This window comes from Acipenser ruthenus, chromosome 26 (genome assembly GCF_902713425.1).
Source record: "Acipenser ruthenus chromosome 26, fAciRut3.2 maternal haplotype, whole genome shotgun sequence".
Classification (NCBI taxonomy): domain Eukaryota; kingdom Metazoa; phylum Chordata; class Actinopteri; order Acipenseriformes; family Acipenseridae; genus Acipenser; species Acipenser ruthenus.
In genome coordinates this window covers 14,543,655-14,556,634 of record NC_081214.1, presented here as the reverse complement: position 1 = coordinate 14,556,634, position 12,980 = coordinate 14,543,655, and the positions used below count along the sequence as shown (strand labels likewise).

Below are 12,980 nucleotides of genomic sequence, written 5' to 3'. Positions count from 1 at the left end.
ATATTAATGTTATCATTTTAAACATATTTTTGTTACATTTAAGTTATTCCTTATCCAATTACAATCTGCTACCGACATATAACAGCAAAAATTTGAAGAAAACACAACACCAGTTTTTCCCATCAATTTCAATGATCTTTTAAAAAAGTGGTCATACAAATCATAAAAGACTACGTTTCCCACAGTGCATTGTTGAGCACTGCTTCATTGGGAACCAATCCCTGCTTCAGGTTTTAGGTCACATGACAATGTAAAATCCCTTCAGCGGTGAAAAAAAAAAAACAAGCTGAAGCTAGGACCTTGCACTGAGTCATAGGTTGGGAGAGTTCGGGGTAAGTGGCTGGATTTCTGTATACAAAAAATTGCCTGCATGTATGTTTTTTTTTTGTTTCAGCCGCAGTTTTTTCGGTTTACTGGTTGAAACGAGAACTCAGAAGCATACAGATTCACAGTCGGGCCTGTGTTATTTCCTGGTTCAGAAAAGATCATGGAACACATAATGGGGCGCAGCTTTTGAAGTGGTGTGAGTCAGGAGCACTTCTGAAACTTTGACAGGCTAAGTTCAGCATTTAAACATGGTTGTCGTTGCATGATAATATTAACGTTTGACAAACAGTTAGTTAATCTCGTCGCGCGTTGCTGTTTGTATTTTAGTCTTGTGTGAAATAGCATAGAAGCAACTATTTATTATATTGATGTGTGTGTATATTACTTATATTGACGTGTCTTTGTGTGTGTATGTGTGTGATTGAACTACACTTATATATATATATATATATATATATATATATATATATATATATATTAGTGTAGTTCAATCTTTTGATTTTGGTCTGTGTCTACAATGGGAAGCTTAATATAAAAGTAAATGCTGAGTTACTTGCTTAAATTAAAGTTTGAATTTTCAGTGGTACTTTAACTTCTTTCAAAAATCGTTGTGCTTTGGTGCTAACAATGATCATAAAAAAAAAAAAACTTCCAGTGTCAGTAAATGTGCTCTACATCCTGAATAATTCTAATGTCTGAGTGGTTTTCCTAAATACATTATCAAATATGTCTTAACATGTGTTTTAAATATGAACAGAAATGACCTGACCGTGCTTGTGCAACGGTGGCATTATGTGCTCTACAGGTGCCTCATCTTTCACTTATTGTGTCTGTTAATAAAGTTTAATATTGAGCCATTTGAAAAAAAGACATTATACCACAGTAGTGATGTCAAAGTGATCATTCCTCTAGAGGAAAATATACTTGAACTTTGACCCATTCGACTCCTCGAGACCATCACTTTCAATTAAAACACAAAATGTCTTGTTTTCAATCACTCGACAACACCCACAATACAGAAATGTTCATTAATGATCAACAAAATGAGAATGTTAAAAAAAATAAAAAATAAATGATGTAAAGCTGGTACATTCCTATCTCAGAGAAATTGGATAGGAACAGGAAATTAAAACAAGTTAAAGGCAATCAACCAAATAAAGCTGAAGCTTTACAGAGCGTCTGTACAGCACAGAAACACTACATTTAAAAAAACCCAACTGTACCGCTGAACCTCGTCTTCTTTAATATTAGCATCGCAAGGGTATCCATGTATTATAAAAAATAATAGATGGGCCTCTTCAGTGAGTTAGGAAAACAATTCCATCTCGGGTTTCTGTGACTTACTTGACCTTCGGTCTCGTAGTTTATGACGTCACAGAAACCCTAGATGGAATTATTTTCCTGTAACTGAGTGAAGACCATTTATTATTTTGTATTATATATAAAAAATCACATCACATAGCCTTCTTACTGTCTGTAAATATTAGTACTTTATATATATATATATATATATAAATAAAATCAGTTCCCCAAAAAGCAAACCCACGCGAGAATGTAAACTTGTTAATGCTCCAATATTTAACTTCTGTGTGACTGCATACAGACAGTCGTACAATAAAAAGTATTTTAGTTCAAGATTTCATCAATACGATGTGATGGTCACAGCCTTTCTGAAGTGCAATGTGTACAGTAACTCGTTGTTGGCTAAATTTAAGTTTATTAGATTTGCTTAATTTTAATGTTGTTTCAGATCATTTTTGTTTTCTGCTTGGTTTTTAGACATGGTGGTGGTTGTTGTTGTTGGAAAGTTAACTTCAAAGCACAGTGGCTTTTCCAAGAAAAATCAACATTATTTTTCACTTAAAGTTAATAGGATTGCATGCTAGGCAGTGAAAAGGTGTTGCTAGAAAAACTAATTTGAGGATGTGACAAGGAAGTCCTGCTAACAAGCAAGAGACTGGCAGTGTTTTCAACGTGCTGCTAATTAAATATTTGGCAAAATGAAATATATTGTTCTCGCACAAAAGCATCAACTTTTGACTCAACAATGTTTGAATCTGAGCCAAGGTAAGCTCAGAAAGCGAAGGGGTCCTTTTTAAACCAGCAGGTGATGAGTCTGTAAGTAGTGCTCTGTGACCCAGCTCAAGTTGTCAGAGTTATAAATAGTGCCCCTCTTATTTGACCAGACTGATGTCATTTCCGTGTTTGCTCTCTGGTGGGCCTCAACTCCAGTTGTATTGATTGCTACAGTATGCAACAGAAACATTTCATATCACTTCTCAGTATAAAAGGAAATATCAAGCAGAAGGCTGCATTTTAGGATGAAGGGTGAAGCACACACTGGTGACATTCGCTCTGACTGTTTTTGGAGCCTCATGCTTGTTCTAATAATAGTTGTACTGGTACTGTAATTTAAAGAGCTCTGGCTTTGTGGTGCTGTATGAATGTCCAAGTTTGTGTTTCACAAGGCTGGCTGCACAGAACAGGAGTACTGTTATAATGTATAGAGTAGTACAATCAGACCCTTTTAATAGAACTTCAGAGGGACTGATCAATAGGGACACAAAGCAGAGTTGACTTGTCGGGAGTTCACCAATACCCTGACATAATAAGCACTAAGCATATCATTAAATAGATTAAAATGGTGTTAATGAATAAGATTTATTGCACAGTGCTCAATATGTACATGTACATTGTAATAATTAAAGCATAAGTAATTATACTGTAAGTGTGTGCTTTATTGTGCTACCATACTTACAGATGGACAGCCTCTAAGAGTTTAAACAGTGTGCAGCTGTAGTGATTGTTTTAGAGCTGGGTAATATGTAATACAAGAGACAAAGAAATGATTAAATAAAAACCTGAGCCCTTAACTTGAACCACAGAAAGAAACAAGCACTAAGGTATAGTAGCCTTTCACACATGCTGCGTTTTACCTCACATGCGTAGTGGATTCCACACTAATTGTCACTGTTGGTCTCTGCCTAATTAGTGCCATTGGCCCTTGACATGGGCATACAGTACAGGACATTCCAAAGCACCTGATTACTGTTCTACAGAGGGCTTCTCAGAACAGTTTAAACATGACAATCTGCATTCCTCTTCTAGTCACAATTTACCAGACTCGTCTGCAGAGTGGCACAGTAAATATTCCTTGGCAGTGCAAATGTAGTTACTGTGTGGGGTTATTCCGGTTACTCATTTGTTTTTGGTGGGAAGCCATTGAAACAGACTTTAAAGTGACACTGATGTTATTTGTCTGGGTCATACCCCACATGGAGAAAGACAAAGTAAAAAGTAATCAGAATTGGTATTTTTACAAACTTTAAATGCATTATGACCATTCACACAGCTCTTTTGTATGCACTCGACACCTACCCTGCAACCCTTTTATCCATCACGTCTGTTTTTTTGCATCAGCAACCACAAATGCAGGGAACACCTTCCTAGAACGTGGTCCACTTGACCATGAGTGACCAATTAGCAGTGGCTTTACTCTGTCGTTAGTGGAGTCCAAACTGGTTGCTAGCCCAGTTGAATGCCTTCCAGTATTCAGCTGTGCCCAAGCCATTTCTATTTGTCTGGCTTCAGGAAATCTTGTGTAAAGGAGTTGCAGGTTATCTTATCTGGGTACAGCAGTCATAAACTTTCAGATACAGAACGTTTTGAGGTTTCAAAAATTGTCCTGTGCTGTTTTGGGGAAAAGAAATGTATTACAGATGTAGAGAAATAAATAAGACTCGTATTGCATAGCAGTATCCCATTTCAGGTTTTAAAATGACCCTGATTAATCATAGTGTATTCAGCAGGTACTTTAACAAGCTCAGGTGTGTCTTATTAAACTCCTAGTAAAACCATGAATGGATCGAACTGCTATGCAATTGGAGTGTTATTTCCATCCCTGTGGTTGTTACTTTTCAAGCCTAAGTGTTTGCTTTTCAGTTACAGTAAGCTCCCTGAGCTGAAATAGAACACTGCAGTTGTGCATTATTATGGTCTTGTCTACTGGCAGGTGTTTTGTCAAGCAGTGTTTCTTGTCCCTGTCTGATCATGCAGAGCGCACAACACTGGATGTGACCACACACACTTGTGCATCTGTCTCCAGTGCATTGCAGTTTATTTTAAAATGAGCTTGATCGTGCAAACCTGTGCAGCTTTGCAGTAAGTTTAAGAAAAAATCCTATAGATATTCTTCTGAAACCTGAGCTCGCAAAGGTACCATACTGTGCAGCGAAGTATCTCTATGGAAATCAATCAATCAATCGATTTTTATTTTATATAGCGCCTTTCATCGTGGACCACCATCACAAAGTGCTTTACAAGATGCAGTAACAACAAGAAAATCCATAATACTTCAAATACAGAGAAATGCATAATACATGCTATACAGTAAAAAAAAAAAGTGCATAATACATGAAATAGTAGCAGCAACACAGCAGCTAATAGCAGATATCAGGCTTAAAGAGCATAGAAAGCAAGAGAGAACAGGTGGGTCTTGAGAGTGATGGTGGGAGCATCATGCACCAAAGCTGGGAGAGAGTTCCAAAGCTAAACAAGCGTGCAAGTGTGGTGCACTTTTGCTTGGGGATAACAAGCAGGCCAGAGTCGGTGGACCTCAGCTTGCAGGCAGGGACATGGCGGGTCAGCAAGTTAAGGAGGTACTCAGGACCTGTGTGATGAAGGGCATTGTAGGTGAGCAGGAGAGTTTTGAAAGTAATCCTGAACTTTACAGGTAGCCAGTGCAGCTGGGCAAGACGGGGGGTGATGTGATCACGTTTTTTATATTTGGTAAGGATCCAGGCAGCGGCATTCTGAACTAGCTGCAGTCGGTTTATGGTGCGTGCCGGGAGACCACCATATAGAGTTGCAGTAGTCGAGTCGAGAGGAGACAAATGCATGACAAAATATCACCGCATCTTGGAGGGAAAGGTAGTGACAGACTTTGGAGATGTTTCGAAGATGGTAGAAGGAAGATTTGACCACGGAGGAGATGTGGGCATCAAAGGAGAGGTTGCTGTCAAGAAGTACACCAAGGCTTCGTGGTGCAGGGGGAAGGCATCAGCAGACAGTTTCCGAGGTTCAGGGCAGCTATATAGAGATTTGTAAGTTGAGTTTTAGATCCTACTAGAAGGAGTTCAGATTTGCTAGTGTTCAGGTGAAGAAAATTGGCAGACATCCAGGCCTTGATGTCTTGAATGCAAGCCGAGAGCCAGACCATGGCAGAAGGGCTTCTAGGGTCGAGTTTTAAGTAGAGCTGTGTGTCGTCAGCATAGGAGTGAAACATGAGACTGTGTTGGCGGATGAGGTGACACAAGGGAAGTATGTAGATGTTGAAGAGAAGGGGCCCCAAGAACAGATCCTTGGGGGACACCACAAGTGACTGGGTTTGCGACACTACTGAATCCAGCATAGAAAACAGACAGCATTTGTCCGGATAGGTTCCAGAGATCCCAGCATACTTCTGAAGGCGGTCAAAAAGAATGGTATGATCTATGGTGTCAAAAGCGGCTGTTAGGTCAAGGAGGACAAGGACATAGGGAGCAGCAGCAGCATCAGCATTAAGCAGGAGATCATTCACAATCCGGAGCAGAGCAGTTTCGATACTGTGATGCGGCCGGAAGCCAGACTGTAGAGATTCAAGCAGATTGTTATCTGTGAGATGTTTCATCAGCTGACTGGCTACAGCCCTTTCAAGCGTTTTGGAGAGAAAAGGGAGATTGGAGATACAGTGAATGGTGCAGTAGCACTCTATCTCAAATTGTTATTTTTATTCTCAAATTGTTGTTATTTTTAGCAAGGTCAGGAAGAGAGCTCATTATAATATAATAATAATAATAATAATAATAATAATAATAATAATAATAATAATAATAATAATAATAATAATAATAATAATAATAATAAATAATAATAATAATCTTTATTTATAGAGCGCCTTTCATACCACAAGGTTCAAGGCGCTGCACAAAAAACAAAAAAGAAGGTAACAGAACACAAAAATTAAAATCAAAGTTAATAAAACGGCATAAATTGATGAATAAATTAAACAGGTTAAAAAAAAACCCATCATATATAGCAAAAAGAGAAAAAAGACACAGTTTAAAACAACTAAAAACAACAATATATAAAATCAAAAAGCTAAGTTATAAAAATAGGTCTTAAGCCTAGATTTAAAAGTAGCTACTGTAGATGAACCTCTGACATGGTCGGGGAGAGAGTTCCACAGCTGCGGAGCACGAACACAAAAAGCAACCTCTCCTTTCCTCTTGAGCCTCACCCTCGGAATACAGAGGAGGCCACTATTAGTCGACCTCAATGCACGCCGAGGCTGATAAAGAGACAACAACTCTGAGAAGTAATCTGGTGCCATTCCATATAGTGCTTTAAATGTAAGCAATAGAATTTTAAAATCAATTCAATATTTCACTGGAAGCCAGTGCAGAGAAGCAAGTACAGGAGTCATATGTGCTCTCCTTTTGGTTTTGGTAAGGACCCTTGCAGCTGCATTTTGCACAAGCTGCAGCCTTAATAAAGCTTGGCTAGTAAGTCCAGAAAAAAGAGCATTACAATAGTCCAGTCTACATGAAATAAAAGCATGGATTACTTTTTCAGCATCAGATAGACAGAAATGATCTAATTTTGGCAATGTTTCATAATATTGTTTCATAACAATGTTTCATTTTTATAATAATAATAATAATAATAATAATAATAATAATAATAATAATAATACACTTGCACAAAGTGTTAAATAGAAAAGGGTACAGACTTTAGCAAATAAGTTGACTGGAAATTACTTCATTGAAATATATTGTGATGTACTGTCAAAGGTTGGTTAATTTGCTACAGTTGCAAACACAGTTCTTCACCTCTAGAGTTTTGCTGTAAACAGCAATTAAACAAAAAATTAGACTGTAACTAATTTAAATCACCTCTTTTTGAGCATGACTACTGTACATCTATGGTATTTGTAACTTCAAAAAAGCAAAGCAAATTTCTAATGAAGCTTGGTGAAGACATTCTTTAGCAAGTTATGCCCGCTGCTGAGTATGCACATCCCCTGTGAGTGTGGGGGCAGTGCGGCTGCCTATCTGTACAGCTATGGCCAAAAGTCTAGCATCACCTAGAATTTAGGATTGAGACATCATTAAAAATTAAGGCTGGGGCGATGCCTAATTTTTCACTATTGATATATCTTTCTCCAAAAAAGCCAGTGCATCGATTCATCGACGTTATGAAAGGGTAAAAAACCGCAGTTCTGCATGTGGAGCTGTGGATTACTGTGTAACATTGCTAGTAACGCTTTAAAAACTATTATGCATATTAAATTGATTACATCAGTTTATGCATATAGTAATTAGATATATAAAATTATATATTTTTTTACTTTATTTGTGTGGATTTCTACCAGTTGGGGGTCAAAGCAAAATGTTAAAAAAAAAAAAAAAAATGTTGTTTAAATCCGTAACCAGTCAGAGTAACAACCAATCAAACTTCAGTGCTAAAAGAAAAATTTAAAAAACTTTTAAACAGCAAAGCTGTAATAGTTCTGCTGTTGCCAGCTACCCGCAGAGACAGTGGTACGTGTTCTACAACAATGATTTTTTATGTCGTGAACGGGGGATTTTCAAAAGAAAACATTTCATGGTAAGCTTGTCTTTGTCTATTTCTACTACCATTATTTATACTGTGTACTGTATTTGCATGTTAACTTCATTAATCTGAAATAGTTATATTATTTTCCAGTATAACTATGTTGATGCAATATGTAAAAAACGCTGATTTTGAGATGGATGCACAGCAGTACAGCACTGTCCCGGGGCAGATGAATAATTGCAGAATGTATTTGTTGCCCTTTATAAGTCCCTTGCCTTCCTGGTCACTACAGGTAAATGTTGTGGTCTCCCTACAATACAGTGGACAATTGTCCCTCCTTTATCAATAAAACTTGTATTTTTTTTAATGAGCAAACCGTAACAAAAGTACAATACAGTCAGCACTCACACATCTGACCCTATAAAATTGTGACTTCTTCAGTGTTCCAACCCTTGTCTGTTTTTTCAGGGCACACAGAAAAGATACAATGTCAAAAAAACATTATTTGAAAGGACTTTGTTTTAAAATAAGTAGGCTTCCATTTAGATGTACTGTAGAGTGAAGCACTGAGCGAGGGCGGATCGCCAGTGTCTCCTGACTTGCAGACCTCATACGTGGTGCTGTAATTCTGCACAATGAAGCCTCCTATCAGTTATTTTCATTGTGGTTCTTGCTGCTGTTTTCACCCTGCCTTCTATTCTTTGATTTCTGCTTTTTTGTTACAAGATTATGTGGACTGAGTATTGCATTTGGAAATGATCATGCTATTTTTCAACCACTTTCGTAAGTACAGTGGGCTCATGATTTTGCTGCTCCGCAACGTAGCATTTTCTGGATTTTGTACGAATGTGCATCCTGTACAGTTTGCTATAGTATTCCCAAATTAGATCAAGTTGCTTCTTCCAGTAATTACTTGCTGGATGTTGTAAATAACAGAATGGAGCAGGTGTAGTAGCAATTACTGTACATTGCTCCTTTTAGAATGAAAATCGTCATCACTTTCTCATCTCTGAAGATCACAATTGACTTGAAGTTTTACCCTATACTGGACAGTCTAAAGAAAACCTAATGTATGGTGTGCAATTAGATATTAGGGGCAGTGTATCTCTGCATTTGTGAGACAGCTTGCTCATTAAAATGTTTTGCATACAGTTTTTGAAGACAACCATTATCTGTTCAGTGATACTAAGGTGTTTTGTGTGCCAGGGGTCTGAGTGGGAGTAAGTTAGCATCTGCAGTGGGTTTGCATTTGAAGTGTGCCAGGATTGATTCCATATGAATGTTTAAATGGTTCTCGTTTGACTGTTTTACTGTGAAACATTAAAGATCTGTTGTCGTAGTTTAACCTTCATAGCCTTGTGTATGCATTATTTTTCAATTATAATAATTTCACCTTACCTTAAAAAGCTTTCGTGCTGTATTTTGCCATTTTGGAGAGACACGACTCCATGTTGGGTTACCTGAGCGAGTCTTTTGTGCTTTTTTGATTTATATCCCTGAAATAAAATTACAGCCATAAAAGTGCATCATGAATATTTTCAAAAGAATGCCATTCAAATACTGCCATCAGTGGAGGAGAACAACACTCAAAAACGACGAGTAACAATAAAACTTTAGGATAAAACAGGGCTTGAAACTTGCACTAGCAAAGCAACCAGCCCTGGGTATCAGAACTCCCCTGGTTTACCGTAAAAAACGTTGTATGTTGATTTTCTAGGCATGTTTTGGGGGCCCTAAAAAGGGGAAAGCGACTAATACACGGGTGCTACATATGCGCCGGTGTGTCTGTTGAACTACTGTACCAGTAACTCTCCCGGATGGCTTGTGGGTGACGTCAGACCAGGAAGAGAATGACAACAATACTGTGGGTGAAGCGCCTTATCTTTTTAGTTCTCTTTCACTCACGTTCCACTTCTGAACATCCAGCCCTTGATCAGCAAAAGCTGCTGGTTTTTATATTGTGGTTGAGGGATTAACTGGCTATCAACTACCTAGTTTCTCCCTCGACCACATTCTGCCCGGGCTTTCTCATACGCGTGGTCGACAGCCAGTTTGTCAGTAATCACTCACTGCCGACCACGCATTCGCACGATTTTAGCTGAATGGGGCATTATAACCCCATCCATGCTGTAAAACAATAAAACAGTGTTTAAACCACAAACCAGTACATTTACATAATAATAATATAACACAACCCCAAAATAAACCCAATCCGCACAGGGGCAGGCTGTACCACGCCACACAGTGCCACAAACTATAATATACCAATGGGATTACTACAGCCACGGTTTTGGCTCAACAAACTCTTGACAACCCGATTTATTTTTTTTCAGGATCTACGACATTCAGGTTGTGTTGCTAGGTAGAAACACAAAACCACTGTTCTAATTAAAAGTTTTAATTAGTTATCTTAATACCATTAGTTGTTTTAAATGATAAGCGCAAGCTTTCAGACTTTTGACTGAACTATTGACCCAGATGTATGTACGTGGAGAAAAAATATAGTGGTTAAAGTTACCAGTCTTTGGCATATGAACACGTCACAGCTGTACTGCTTCACTGTTAACACAATAGCTGTCCATTTCTATGAATTTCCTTATTTCTACCCCCCATCCCGAGCGATTGATTTGTCAACATGCAGACTGAACCCGCCCCTGGGATCCGTAGCAAACAGCTATTGGTTAGAAAGCTGAGTGAACTTATGAAGTCTTGCGTTTGTTGTAACTGCAATGAAATATTATAATGCAGGTGTCTTTGAGACAGGATAAAGTAGGACAGTCAGACAAAAAAAAACGAAAAAGCTACACAACAGATTTGAAATTGCGCGTTGTTGACATTGCTAAAAAGCATGGTGATCGCTTTGCTTAAGAGTTTTGAATTAATGACAAAACAGTGCGTGACTGGAGACTAAACAAAGACACATTTAAAAATATGGCGAAAGAAAAACAAGCTGATAGGAGGAAAGTGTTTATGGCCTGATGTAGAAAACATTTTGTTTGAATGGAGTGCTTTGAATGACTTTAATCCATACTGTAACTTGTTCTTCATGTCAGTGCAACGCAGTGGTACACTTGCAAAGTATGTGTGTGGTTATGGTTCTGATTTAACAAAATGAATGTATTTGTTTTTTGTGTTTTTTAATTGATGCAAGTGGCACTGTTTAATCCTTTTCTTTAAAACTGTAATTAATACAGCAAATTTGTAAAAGCCAGTGCAGCTGGAACTATACTGTCGGTTTTGGAAATAAATGTTCAGTAACGCAAAGATATGTTCTTGAAGTGTTTGGGTACTCGATAAGCCAAAATAAAATAAGTTAATCAGGTGATGTAGGATGTATAACTTGATTTTACTTACCGGTGCACTGTTAATTATTACTTTTTAAAGCCATTGAAGTACCACTTGTCAGTGATTTACACTGTTACTACTGGACTGTACAGTAGTAGTATGATATCTATATTTTGACATTGTACTTAAATTGACTTGAACCAATTATTTTGAAATTTTCAAAAACGGAATAGAGTTTCTATTAGCAGTTTAACTAAAAATGAAAAACAACACTAAAATTAATGGCATAAAACGTTGCAAACAAGGGTCATTTCGAAACTAAACCTGTGTATTTTCTTTATTTATCGGTGTTGAACATGTACAGTAGGAAGAAATAAAGAAACTCCTGACTGGTTGGTTGTAGAAATAGTGTTTTGAGCCCTGCTGAAGAAAGGAGATCCATTAAACCTGCAAGTTCAGAGGATATATCCACACTGATCCACTGTATAAAAGAGGTACTACTGATCTGATAACTGATCAAGCTTTAGCATCCCTCAGCCACTTGCAAACGGGTGTGTTGCCTGGAAACAATTAAAAAGGATAAGCGCCTGCTGTACAGTTCTTCTTGCTTTAATAACAGGCTTCAGAGCTAGACAGGGTTAAACCACTCAGCCAGACTGGAGAAATTCATTCAAAGCTGTTAATGTGCAGTGTTAGTTAAGGTCACATAATGTTTTTATAGCCTGGAACTTTGCCTTTTCTGCCTAGTAAAGAAACACACACTGTACTTCACACATACAGAATGATGGCTATGAATGTGCTTGTTTTAATAACATACAAATCTGCCACCACATAAAAATACTGTGTTTAGCCTACAGTAGCTTATCGTGTATTAGAAATTAATAAACTGATTTCTTCCCCTGCAGGAGTTGCAGTAGTTGTAATCCGGGTTTTAATGCTGGCTTGACAGCGACAGCTCCCAGGTGTTTAGCCGTCTAATAATTACAAATAAACAGTTATAAACACAAACAAAATGCAGCACTCAGTTATCTTATCTCTGTACTCCTTTTACAGGTCTGTCCGTAACCATAACAAAAGAACAGATTGCTTGGCCACATCCCCTGAAATACCCTTAGTCACGCCTCCTTTGGTGGCGAGGCCAATCACATATCATCCAATCCGTGACTGACACATCGCCTACCGCATTAAGGCGATGACTTCTGGTATTGTGGCTCCGCCCCCTTCCAACTGACCCTGGAATGAACTGTCGAACCATCCAGTCTGGGGCACACTGTTCCTGTTTTACAGCGACCTCACAGGTCAGGAGGGAGATTGTTGACTAGGATTCATACATGCTCTCTGTCACAGTCCGTATTACTATACATTTATACATACCATAGGCCTATATGTAGAGCAGTCTGGCTTGGGATGCAGTTCAGTCAAGTTGTTCTTTTGTAAAATGCACATGTACTGTAGGTAAGGTGAACTGCTTTTTTTATGATGCTGATAAAGATCTGTAGCTCGATGGTCTATCTGACAAGGGTTGTGAATTAGACTGTTGGCAGCAATGCAATAGTGTCTCATGCCTTAGAAACAGAACAGTTCCAAATCTGACATGGCTTGAAGGTTTTCATTTTACAAACAAGATGAAGCTGTTTGCTGAGAAATTCCATTGATGCCGCTGCTGCCTTCTTTGTAACCTGTCTGCTTGTGGTGATCAGTGAGGAAATTGCACCTACTGCAGTGCAAACGTATGCACCTGGGTGAATTATAGGTTGAACTCATTCAGAGGG

At 38.1% G+C, this 12,980-nt stretch overlaps 1 protein-coding gene across 3 annotated transcripts in view; it reads left to right on the top strand.

Annotated features, from left to right (window-relative positions):
- The first annotated feature begins 264 nt into the window (after positions 1-264).
- The window catches only part of LOC117430564 (myotubularin-like), a 46,472-nt gene continuing 33,756 nt past the window's right edge, over positions 265-12,980 (top strand). For 2 of the 3 annotated variants that reach the window (XM_059000742.1, XM_059000740.1), the window contains exon 1: positions 265-332. The gene's annotated coding sequence lies outside the window, so the exon portion shown is untranslated. Of the gene's footprint in view, positions 333-382; positions 524-12,980 lie in introns of those variants that run through there. The other variant, XM_059000741.1, reaches the window with a different exon arrangement.